This window comes from Neofelis nebulosa, chromosome 6, assembly GCF_028018385.1.
Source record: "Neofelis nebulosa isolate mNeoNeb1 chromosome 6, mNeoNeb1.pri, whole genome shotgun sequence".
NCBI lineage: Eukaryota > Metazoa > Chordata > Mammalia > Carnivora > Felidae > Neofelis > Neofelis nebulosa.
The window spans coordinates 82,562,310-82,575,932 of NC_080787.1; positions in this window are offsets into that span (position 1 = coordinate 82,562,310).

Here is a 13,623-nt window from a genome sequence, read left to right on the forward strand (position 1 = left end):
TTTAAAGCCAAAGGGGTTGGACTGGTCCTTTGGTGTTTATTGTTATCAAGGAAGAGAACACAACAGGCTTCTCTCACCAGCAGGGCCTTTCCCTCCTCCATTTCACCTCCACGGAGAGAATCTCCTCTGAGTCTCCAAGATCATTCGGTGACTCTTACTCCAACACATTCTTCTCCTCTTAGACCTCAGGTTGTTTTCCTCCTGTGATTCCTCCTCTGAACTTTTCCTCATCCTCTTTCACCCTCCATCATGAGGTGATTCATCCTAATCAGGTGACTGGGGGTGACCCAACTCAGTAATTCAATAGCAGAGGTGCTACACCTGGTATCTAAGAACCTCTGGACCTGCAGTCTGAGCTCCAATATTCAGCACAGCCTGAGAAAGGGTGTCCTGATAGTGAGTGAAATGCTGTCTAGAGAGCAACAACCACCTCGAGGTGGGCTGAGGGGAAAAGAAAGAAATAAGCACTTTCAAAGAAAGGGATTGGAGGATAAGAGAAACAATAAGAATTAAAAAAAAACAAAAAACTGGTCTAATGAAGAAACATGTGTTCATCACTTATGAAGATATATGCAAACAAGTATGCAAAATGAAGCGAAGGGGGACAGGAAAGGTCTCTCCATGAGTATAAAACTGATTGAAATGTCAACTGTCATCCGTACTTAAGGGCCCATTGCGAAGGAAAAGCTGAGACTCCGCTAGAAAACAAATCTGACAAGAACAAGATCGTGTCCTTCTCTTTTAGACACGCACACTCACATCACCACGACAGTGACAATCACGGTGATATTATTCTATTTTACCTGACTTGTTCCTTTAGACAGCTGCTCTTGAAGATCCGGGCTTTATCTTTGTTTCTTAGGCACTACTGTTTGTCATAGTATCTAGTACTTGGTGTGTGTTTTCAAAATTTGAGCTCAACCCATGACCCTTCTTTTCAGTACTTATGTGTTTTGCATTGACAATGGCATTCAATGCAGATTCAGTAAGATTTGAAGAGTAACAAGCATGGAACACACTGGTTGGACTCAAATTCCCATTCGGCTGTTGCCAGCTCTGTAGCCTTGGACATAGGGCTAAACTTCTCTGTGCCTCAACTGCTTCATACATAAATAGGCTATTGAGAGGATTAGATGACTTAACATACTTAAAGCACTTAGGATGCCCAGTGGTAAGCACTCAATATAGGTGTCAGCTATTATTATTGTTCTTGACTTTCCGTGTGAGAAAACAGAGCTGGGCTGTGCAAAGTGTGTAGTGAGGCCCTGTTTTCTGGAGCTCCAGAGCCACGCATTCTGTTCCAGGCAAGGGCTGTAATCCTCCCCGGGATCCATAGCTTTCTCACCTCTTATGGCAGGAGCAAGCCTCTATCTGAAATGTACAGCTCAGGGTCCTCTTCCCTCTCTTTGCCCAAGGCAAAGGTGATATATTCCATGTTTATTTCCTGAACAGATTTGCCAGAAAGAATGTTTCTGACCGTTCGCATCCAGAGCAGACCCCAGAAATATAACTGTGCTGTGTGGATAATGCTATGTCCGGATACCGATAAAGCTCATGCAGTGGGGAAAGAGACAGCTCTATGAGGGTGATATATCCAATGCATAAGTAAGAACAAAACACATTACGCTGGGGGAAAACATCTCTGGGAAATCAGTGGGACCAAGTGGTGGAAATACTAGCATAACGGAAAGGACTACAGCACGTGAAGAAAGGCAGTCGCCTTTTTCTCCACACCTCTGCAGCCCCTGCAAAGCAATAACATCAAACCAATTACACAATAAAATATTTAGAACATATTATCTAGTTTAACCTGCAAACACAGTGATAGACCTTGGCATTTTCCATTGCTTATAGTTTCTTTGTAGACAGAATTCACCCCATTAGGTGACAGATGTCCTTGATACTAAAATAACATTCAATCTTTCTTCTTTTTTTTTTTCAGATGCAAACCAGAGACATTTGTGATTTGCTTTCATAGTGTCTAAAGCGCTTGGGCTTTTAATTGATTATTTTTTACAACGGCCAAGCTTGCCATTGGAGAATTCTTTGAATTTTCAAACAAAGCCCAATGCCACAGAAACCCTGCAGAGTCCCTGAATAAAGCAATATTATACCCCGAAGAAAACATTTGATTTCAGGAGCAGCCGTGCTAACATTCATCAACAACATCCTTCACTGCCCCCAGTAGATGCACGTAAGTGGACTCCCGGTGGACAAGATTGTCATGTTCTGCAAACTTCTAGTTCTCTCTACACAAGTATCAAGTTCTCAGACTGCACTTACTGACCAGAGTCAGAGAGCCCACAAATAAGTCAAATTATCAGAAAGCTCTGTACCGGAACCACAGGAGAAGATAAACAGCCTTTATGTGCCAACCTGGTTTCCTTAATACCTTCCATCTAAAGGATCTGTGTGCCAAAATCGGGGAGATTATGATGGCAGGGTAGAATCATCTAAGTCACCTTTGCCCCCGGAACACTGTGCATTGTCTACAGTTGAATTGCCAACCTTTTAATCCAAGCTTTTTGAGTGCTTTTCGTGAACAAAAATAATAATAATGATAATGCGTTAAAAGAATAGCTTCCTATCCTAACACATCTTCAGATCACTGCTGGGTGACCCTTTCATTCTTTTTTGGTGCAGCAGCCCATAAACATGAGGGGACAGTAGAGATGTAACATGCTAGAAAAATGTCTTTAATCCAACATGCTGTGACACTAATGGAATACATCTCAGACATGGTAATATTAAACTATTTGCTTTAACTCTTCCTGTTGCTGGCAATCGCACTGTGACAAGTGTCATCTTCAACAAGAAGATAACCTTAAACATTCCATTTTGGCATAAATGTCTTTTACTAGCAATAGGTAATCCAAGAAAAACAAGTGCTTCTACATAGATTTCCCTTGCATACACTGACCTAAAGTAAGGAGACCACAAAGACTGACTAATTAACAAGATGTTTTGAAGCCAATACTCAGGAGTGCCTACCCTTCTGATTTCCATTTGTAAATATTTTCTTTTTTCTCTGCTTATAATGAAATTTGGAGCTAGTGAGACTTTTTTGGCTTTCGCAGGGTTTTTGGTGGCAGGGAGGCAGAATTTTCCTCCATCTAGTGTGAGGATCTGACATTTGCTCCTAATTTACTTAGAGTGTGTAATAAAATGTTTGATGTAGGACTTATGTATACATTTGCACTATCTATTCTATTGGTAATTCATTAGTATTCAAAGACTAAAAGGGTTTGATCTCTCTTCCTGTATGGAAGATGGGAATGGGACCCTTTGAAATCCAGCTAACAGAGTGTTTCTTATTGTCACCTGAGATCTGTGACAAAAACATTCCAGAATGTGTTTCCAAAGGGATTGTAGTCAGGCCAAGGAAAACAGTTGGAGGCAACTCACTAAATTGAGACAAGTCTAAACAAACAAAAAGCTAAGACACAAAGCCAAACATTTCAGGAACCAAGAAGATTCAATGAGAGAAAAGATTTAAAGTAGAACAAAGTGGGTGACCCAAGTGAATTCTCTTATCTGACCCTTACTCTTGTTTTTTTTAGGATTCTGACCCTTACTCTTGCTTTTTTAGGACACCTATGGCTCTTGGGCTGGGTGTGTTTGAAGGGGCCAGTTCCGAGTGGACCATGATTGTCTTCCATACGTAGGCTTTGTTATTTTTACATGGGGACCCAAACATCTCAGAGAACACTGCATTTGGAGATAGTTTTCATCCCATGGAGAGCCTAGAGTATAATAATTTGGATCAAGAAAGACAGATAAGGTACATAATTTTTATTACAGGCATTTAATTCTTAAGTAGATCCACAGGTCTTTAAATCGTTCTCTTATGGCTTATATTTGATCTGTCTTTCTAATTTCTTCCATTTGCAGGTGGGAGAATGGTGTGTGAGCTAATAGGATGGTGCTGAAGCAGAAAGATGTAGGGTGGCGATGAACATCTTCACTGTGATTAGGGAAGGGAGAATGAATCCTATGGACAAAAAGTGCTTCGGGTAAACTTACAAAGTTTGGGAGACAGCTTAGAAGATTCCCGGTGAGAAAGAATGAGTTTAGTCTATTTGAGAATGGTAGATATCTACCAAAATACTCAGGAGAAAGGATGTAGATGTGAGAGAGAAGAGTGGAGCAAGGTAAGATCCCAGAGAATCAACCTCAGTCCAGAGCCCACAGAAAAGCAAGTTGGTTGTCTTCTTAGGACTACCTGCTAAAAGGCCACCTTTGTCTTTACTAGGCATTGATTAAATCCTTGGACCTTACCATTAGGCTAAAACTAGAAGACCTGAGTTTTTCAAACTGGTGAGGCAACTTAATATCTATGAGCACTTAGTTAAGTCTCTTAGACTGTTTCAATCTACAGAGTTACCTAGTGTAAGAGGGCCTACAACCTCGTTCATCTTTCTTGACAGTTTTTGGGTAGATCACATGAAAAAAGCATATGAAAAAATTTGAAAATCTTAAGGGGGACTTTCAACAACATGGAAGACTGAGAAGACAAGGATGCAAATTCAAGTGCTGGAAAAAAGATTTCTCTACCATTTATTTAGTGCATAGCTCAAAAAATGAAAAGGAAATCCAAAGTGGCAGAAGGTAAGAAAGAATCCAAAACCAGAACAGTAAGTAGAAGCTGATGCCACTTGCCCAAGGGAGTTGGGCAGATATGTACCTAGAGTCCAGAAGTTGGGTACCAGAGACATAGCTTTGGACTTGTGTCAGGTTGGAGGCTGAAAAACAACTCTGTGCACAGAGCTTAAAGTCTTAAAGAGCTGCTCTATTTGTAAAGAGATCTAGAAAAACTTTTCCTACCAGCTCAGAAAAACAGAAATAAAGCTTACTATTTATCCAAGGCCTCAGGGGAAAGGGAAAGAGTTGCTTATGAGAAATTTAAAGCCACATGTGGGTTGTGCCAAATGTAGGTTTAGTCTGAATTTATTCTACTAGGGTGGTACAGAAACTTAAACCGTGAAATTAGCATTAGAAGCTGATTTTGGACTATCAAATGACTTGAAATCCTCAGTGAAAACACATCTGAAAGGACTCAAAAGTGTTTTATTTTTTTCTCCCACATTCAGAGCAATCAGGATCTCCAGGGAAAAATAGGCTCTGCAGAAGATGAGTTCACAAATTAAAAAATTACAAACCACACGAGGAAATGAATCACCATGAAGGAGAGTCAAGACATAAAAACAAATGAAAACTAGCTACCCAGGTTTTGAGCATAACACATTTGAGACGATGTAGATTTTTTAAGAATTGAATAGAACTTCTGAAAATGAATATAGAGATTAAAATTTTTTACTGTTAAAAAAGGATAAGTAAGGTATGATGAGAGGTTATGTATAAAAAATAGATGTTTTTATTTCACACATTAATGATAAATATTATGAGAATAGGGGAATTTTATGTAATGTTTATTAATGTCCATTATAAAGATCTATATTAAGTTCTGAAGATACCAAAGCCAGTTTAGATGCAGTCTCTGACCTTGCAGAGATCACATTCTAGGGCAGACCACAACAATGCAGAAAAAGCAATAAAATGTTGTCGATGAATAGGGCACAAAGAGGGTGTAAAGGAGGCAGTGGTCAAGTCTATCTTCTGGGTCTGGGCAGTCAGGAAAAGTTTTGTAGAGCTGGAGATGCCTGAATTGAGTATCAAAAGATGAGTGGGTGTTTTCCAGACCCATAAAGAGGGAGAGGCACTAAAAGTAGAAGGTGCATGATGAAACAACATGGTATGTCTAGGCTACTGGATGTGAAGGTGAAGGAAAGGATAGAGAGGTGAGTAGGGACAGATCATAAAGAGCTTATGGTGATATTTACAAAGAGGTATGAGGAAAGCACAGTAATAAGTAGTTAGGAACCTGGAGTCAGACCCCCTGGTTTCAGTCTTGGGCATAGAATTTACTAGTAATGTAACCTGTCTCAAATTACTTAATATCTCTATATTTCAGTTTCTTCCATTGTAAAGTAGGGAAGAATAATATAAACTCTTCAGAAGATTGTTGTCATAATTAAGTGATATTATATATGTCAACACTTAGCACAGGTTCTAGGCTGTTTTAATGAACATTAGCCTTTGTTAGTATAACTCCCATTCTCATTAAGACAGAGAAGGTTTTGAGAGAGATGGAAGCAAAAAATTAAGTAATAAATAAAATGGCATTTATTCAATTAACAAGTACTTGAGATAATGTGGAAGAAACTAAGGTTATTGTAGACTGTTCTTTCCCTCGAGACACTTAAATTCTAAAAAATTTTTTAATGTTTATTTTTGGGAGAGAGAGCGAGCGAGAGAGAGCATGAGTAGGGGAGGGGCAGGGAGAGAGGGAGACACAGAATCTGAAGCAGGCTCCAGGCTCTGACCTTGAGGCACAGAGCCTGACATGAGGCTCGAACCTGCTGACCGCAAGATCATGCCCTGAGCCAAAGTCGGACGTTCAACCGACGGAGCCACCCAGGCACCCCAAGACACTTACATTCTAAATGCAAAGACAAATATTGAAAAGAGGCAGAGGAATATTAAAATATTGAAAGGAGGCTGAGAAAATGATGGTCTTACTTAGCGTCACCTGGGAGCTTGTTATAATTGCCATTTTTCAGATTCTATTCCATATCTACTGATTGAAAACTCTGCGTAAGTCCCAGAAATCTGTGTTCTAACAAATACTACAGCTGATTCTGATGCAAGCTAAAGTTTGAGAATCCTTGCACTTGGCTTTTATTTCAAGTTTAATGGAGGGAGCTCTTTACTGCAGTTAAAAACAACCTAACAGCACCTGGAATGGAGCCATTGAAAATTACTTGGCTCCAGGTACTCCTATTGTGCCTTCAGCTTTTCATGGGCTTTTCTGAGGACTAATTTAGATTCAAAGGACCTGGTTTTTTAAATTGAATCTTGGTAAAATCTTAAGGAAGAAATCAATAGCTAATTATAGTCTGTTTGATTTCCCCTCTTCACTACCCTCAGGGGGGTAGAACATGGGCCTGTTTCTTCCAGCAGGGGGCTCCATGATCATCCAGAGGGACAAGGAGAGGTTCCTACCCAAAGACCGGGAGTTAGGGCCAGCCGAACACACAGGCTTACTTTGCCAAGAATACATTCTGTGGATCATGCCCACCATCCGGCCACTCACCTGCTACTTAGAGTACCTAAGTGGTTGGTCATAAAATACCTTCTAAGCAAAGAAGATTGAGGTAATTGTGGGGCTTTTAATTTGTGATGGGGCATACAAATGGAAACAAGGCCAATACCGTGGCCTTCTTTTTGTCCATCCTTCTGAGTAATACTCAACTTTTATCTTACGTATATATTGAAGATATATTTAATGAAGACTTCTTAGAAGGGATGACAGATGGTTAGCCTGCCCAGGGCTACCGCAGGTCCAGGTCAGGCCAGATCAAATGGGCAATTCCATGTCCCGGACCGCTGACAGAGAGACTGGTGGTGTGTTCTTGGTCCGTCCCTGGGACTGTCCACCCCAAACGAAAGTCAAACTGCTGGCTTCACTTGAAGTTTAAGCAACCGTTTCAGATAAGCATAGCGTCTTTGAGGCTGAACCTAGTCTAGGCATAATTTTCATCCCTAAAATTGGTTTAGTAAGGTATTTGTTTAGCATTTGGAGGAAGTGTTCCTAGAGACATCTTCTTATCTGTGGTCACTAGGTAACCAGGTCAGTCCATCCCGTGCCTGCAGAATACCATTAATAGTGATGCTTTTCACTAGACATAGTCACTATCCATAAAGGACAAAGAGGAATGCATGTGGATGCCAAGAATACATCCCTCTCCCTTAATAATAGGGCCAACTGAAAACAATATTTGGTGACTTAGCGAGCTGGGGGAAGGGTGGAGAAAGAGAAAGGAAGATGTATTCCCTCAATAAGAGTATAGTGCTTTTCCACTCTATAATGGAAGAAAATGCTTGATATCAAATATAAGAAGGCCTCTCTTAGTGTTCTACACTGGAGACTGCAAAGCATTTTGATGGGTGGGCGGAGGTGAGAAGTAGATTAAGGTGCAGGTCATTTTAACACCAAGGGGTAGGGGTGGGGGGTGGGGCTGCCTGTTTGGCAGAATTTGAATGCGGTACTAAAGTAAATTCCCAAGTGGAGACATTGACCTTTTCTTTAGATGAAGGACAAGAAAGTGGTTGACAGATGGAATATCTTTTGTGTGGATAGCCAGAATATTGGAAACCAGTAGGAGATCCCTAATATTTTAATGTAAATTTCACTAGCATGCTTGGAGTTTCTTTTAGAACCAATCTGTGATAAAAGTGCTCCTGATGACACTTTGCCATGAGAAGTAGAGGATTTCCTAGGTCAAAGGCCCCCCCTTGGTATTTGACCAAGGTTAGACCATGCTAGGGGCAACAAGGGTAGGGGTTGTTTGCCACAGAGCCAAGAAACACCCCATGACACAGGGACACTTGTTGAGGTAGAAGGCACCTATCTCAACAGATTTTTCGGGATGGGAAACTGGTTATTTGGGGAACAGATGTTGAGGACAATAAGGAAAGATGAGAAAGATTAGTTTCCAAGCTTCAAATGGTTGACTCATTGCCCTTTATGTAGTTTCTTCTGAACACTCAAATGGTGCAAATGGGGAAAACTGGAGATGGAGAGAGGTCAAGTGACTTGCCCAAGGTCACAAAGTGGTAGAGCTGGATTGTGAACCCACGCACTCAGATTCCAGAACCTCTACTCTTAATCAGCTAAACTTCTGTAAACTTAACTGCCTCAGAGTCTCTGGATTTATGGACAAGAGGACACCAGCTTTTTGCAGGCAAACCTCCCACAGGTGGAGGATCCTTTATATTCTAAACTTTGCACTTAACCTCAGTTATTCTGCAAGTTCAGATATGCATGCAGTGAGCTTGAGGGAATTTTCGAAGCATTGGTTTAATTTGGAATAATTCCACTGGACTGTTTGTTTCCTCACTAGTCTCTGCTTACTGTCCCCACCTTACCCTCGCTACATCATTTAAAGAGGGTATTACAGTGGCTAGAACACTTTAATTCCCAAACCTACTATGTATCTGTACATGACCTTAAAGCAAAGGAATTCTCAGGTGATTCTAGAATCTACATTTGTAAATGGCAGTATCTACATCTGCAAATGGCAGATAATGGCTATTGCCTGATGGGCTTTTAAAAAGCAATTTGTTTGTAAGTGACTTCTGACTTCTTGGGTCAAAGAATTATAGAAATTAAAACAGAAATGAAAGATTCTGCCACACAAGGCCAGTTATTATTGGGAAATAGAAGAATGTGCCTACAATAAGAACCATGAAGATCAAAGGGCAAATGCATTCAATTGAGTGAAACTAATAAATTATTGGAAAACACTTTCCAAGTAGAGGAAAATGCCATATATGTGAGCAACGGCATTATTACTAACTTTAAAAGAATATAGGACTTCTCACATTGCAGTGCATCAAAACTGTCTTTCAACCATTTTTATTCAGAAACAATGACTTACTACAATGTTTATTTAGAAATTGAAATTCCCAGTGCAGACTAAGCACTTATTCCATTGCAGGAACTCTGGAAGCCTAAAAGGCAATAGACTGAGGCGGTGCAAGCAGCCTCCTGGCTTTCTCACATACGATATCAAGATGTTCCCAGGAGAATTACCAGAAGAGTCGATGTCTGATCTGAAGAGGAAGTTGACAATATATCAGAATGTATACAGTAGACATATGTTATTTAAAGCTTAGGCTTTATATAGTGTCATAGGTTATAAGGCTCTCCCCACTAAGCACCAGAACCATATGGCTTTTAAACCTTACTAGTGACATCCTAACAATTGATAAAGAAAACCCCTCTCGTTTCCTATTCAGACAGATTAAAAGAATTGAAGACTTCTTGCTACCCTTTGGTTGTTCAAAGCCTTTCAACAGCCTCCAAATATTTCAAGCTCCAAAATTCCCTATCCTATATCATTTCCCAATTAAATCAGCTTCCTTAAGTCAGACATTTACAGCCAATGTGCCAGAAATAGGTTACAGGTACATTGCACAGTCCTTAGGGTGGCTGGGTAGGGTTTCAGGGCAGTGGTTTCTAGCCATGAGCAGCTGCAGCAATCGACTCTCACGTAATTGATACACAAATACTTTCTATGCATGAGGTGACATTTTTTTTAAGCTGGGGAAGAACTGTCCTGAGTATTGCAGAAAGATGCTCTCATTATGAGGTCATCTACTACAGTACATATAGTAAGTGAAGTAAAAATGCTTATTTAAAAATACATATAATCGAAGCTATTATTTAAAACATGTATACTAAGGTATGAATGACTGAGAAGTTCAATATGTCACGAGGACATTTGCAATCTTGCAATAAAAGATCTTGTTCATCTGAACTCATTTCTAATGGAGAAACCACAGCTTCTCCTCCCCTAGCAACCGCTCATTGCCCCCATCTGTGAGGTTAACAGCCTCCACCTTTCCCTGCCTTGCAAACCAGTCCCGTGCAGTGTGAAATGCACAGAATCAATACTGTTTCTTAGCAGGAAGTCTTGTGGCACTTACACTTCTCTATCCTAACACCTAACAGGTGACTTCCTATCTCCTGGGGCTTGGTAAAAATAGTCATTTTTGGAGGGAGAAGTGAATGTTGACAAAAATGTAATAGATATTCTAAATCGAGGAATCCTAGATCCATGACTGCAGAGGACTGCATGTGCACTATCAATTATCGCAGAACCATAGAACCTCCTAAGGGCTTTTATTTTCCTAGGATAGGGATAGATTGGCACAAGTGTTTGTTGAGTGAATAACATATAAATCAACAAATAATCAAATTCTGGTTCATGACAACTATTGATAAGAAATGGAGTAAAACAATCTGGTCTGTGCAGCGCTTTAGCCCAGCTAAACAGTTAAGAACAATGTAGCAAAAAGCAATTGTACCAAAGCATCACAATGTGATATTTGAGAGCTGAGAATCATGGTGCAGTTCTGTTTGGGGAAGTCAAAGGCACAAGTTTTTCAATCTATGTTTCCAAAAGTGAAGTAAAATTGGTACTGACATAAACACTAGCATCAGTGACATGGAAAAGTTTCAAGTATGACGCTAAATCTCCTGAGAAGCATCTGTTTGTTTGTTTTTTATTTCAATGCCTTCAATTTTTTGTATATATATGAACCCTGGAAAAATAGAACATCTATAGCAAAGAGTTTGACTCCATCTATGAATTCTATGCACGGACTGATTGCTACTGAGTCACCCGGGAGGCTCCAGAGACAGTGAGGTGACACTGAATTTGATCACAGAAGACAGAACCATATTTTAAAAAGAATCGTCCCAGCAGGGCAGCTATGTGGCAGAGGTTTGCCACTTTTCTCCTCAGTGTTGGCTGCACACACCGCACTCCCCTTCAGGCTGTCAGCGCCCTTGGAGGTAGCTTAGGGGGGAGGTGGAACAGAACAAAAGGATCGGGCCTATCGGACGCTGGTGGAAAGACACAGCGCATCTGACATCACTGGCACTGCTCGCTCATTTTCTAAACCCTCCCCAAGAAAACCTTCCGTCAAGACCGCACTTCGCGGACTTAAGGTAGAGCTACGGCAGCGATACCACTTCATCGCAGTTTGGGCCAGGTGGCCCCCCAAGCAGCCACGAGGACTGCAGGGGCCTCATCTCCGGGGCAGGGAAGAAGTACAGCCAAGCGCAGAGGCTGCTCTTGCGTCAGGCCTTGAGCCGGGGCTTGCACCCTTTCCACCGCAGCACGGCAGCCTCGCCGAGCCCCTGTAGGTGTAAGGAGCCACTGCGGCAGGAGACGGTCAGTGGCCAGGGCCGTCCCCGATAGCCTTAGGTGAGGGTCCGGGCTACCATGCTAGGCCCAAGCGCTTAGTCCAGTGGCCAAGCGCTTAGTCCACTTGGCATCCAGTGGACATGGACAAATTCATTGCTAAATGGAAGCAAAATCCCCTCTGGCTTGCTTCCGCCTTGTTTATGGTCTTCCCTTGTTATTTAGGAGCTAATTAGGCAGCCTGCCCAGTGTCTCTGCTCCCAGGCCTGGTGCTGCCCGCCCTCTGACCACTTGCCTGCCTGCTATTTTTGTCAGCAGACCGAGGTCAGTGAGAGAGGGCATGAGACTTTAATAGGCCTCCTCTCCCACTTGTCAGCATCAGTGGAACAATCTTTACAGAATGTTTCATATTTGGCTATCGAGGATTTGGACATCTGGGGATTATTTATGGATTTCATTACTCACTTTATTCCACTCACTATTACTGTGAAGAGCTGGGGCTCGCCTATATCCCTAACACAATGTCAAATTTGTGGCGGGGTCCTGTGCCCTGAAGAACCAAATACGTTCAGTTCGTCAGTCTCTTCACGGCAAACAGTTGTGGGTTAGCGAATACAAAAGGATGCAAGAAACACTTGTGTGGAATTAGAAGGTAGGATGGGCGGAGACGTGTTAAACTGTAGGAACATCTCACTTTGAACAATAGAGCTGTATCTGAAAAGTTCTTATAAATTGGATTTATAAACATTTAGTTGCATTTTAAATCCACCAGAGGAGTTGACAACTCAAAGCGTACCCTGCTACGAGCTCTTTCGCAGGTGCAAAGTATTTTTGTGAGGAAATAATTCCCTCCCCATTTGTCTTTTTTATGAACTTGCATCTGAATATATCAAGTTGTCTTAAAACACCTGCCTAGCTAAGTCTGCCAAGATGCTTTTCATTGATTACCTGGTAGACGAACAGACTTATCCTCAAGCCCAGAAGTGCTGATTGTAAATTGGACATAGGTTTTTATTCGGCCACACCTGATTAGGTCCCTACATTTCTTGAATACTCATTCTCTGTATATAGGAGAAAAGCAAATAGACCAGTTCATACAGCCAGGTTTAGAAGCTTCTGCTTTATGTAATGTTAAATCTATTGGTTATTGTGTTTTTGTATATTTGGGTGTATTTGTCTTTACTTTAAGTTTCTAAATCTAATATCTTTGCAAACACTTGAATCAGTCGCCTACAGAATTTTTGTTCAGACCCAGCCAGTTGGACTGAGCTCATTTTCATTTGCAAATTTCGTACTCTTCTGCGGTTTATACCTCATCCCTGCTCTTCCATCCCTAGACAAAAGCTAGTGTTTCTAGTTCCCATTTTCGAGATGACTGCGCTGTCTCTGTCTTTGCTGTCATTTGTGCAGATGGCTTCAGATTTCCAGCACAAATATATAGTGCCATGACAAGTAAGCCCCCAAACTTTCAAGTGTTTAGGAAAGCTGATTTTTCCTAAACTTTTAGTTTCTCTTGGCCTACTGCCTGACATCCATTTGGTTCACTCCGAATATTCTAGCCCTGGACACAAAGGCAAAAACTTTCTTTTTAGACTGACTGTGGTATTTACTGTCAGGGATGATAGCAATAAGAATAATGGCATTGAGCCTCACCAAGGCCCTTGGTTCATGACTGTTCCCTCACTTTGGTATTCTTATCCTTCCACCTAAGATGAGAAATAAAATCTTGGTTACCTGCTAATCTCCTTAGAAGCAGACCTGGCTCTTCATCGTTAAGAAGGATAGCTGTATGCCTCTTAGAAGAGGAGAGCCGTAGAAGCTGATTCCATGGGTGGGCACCGCATTTTAA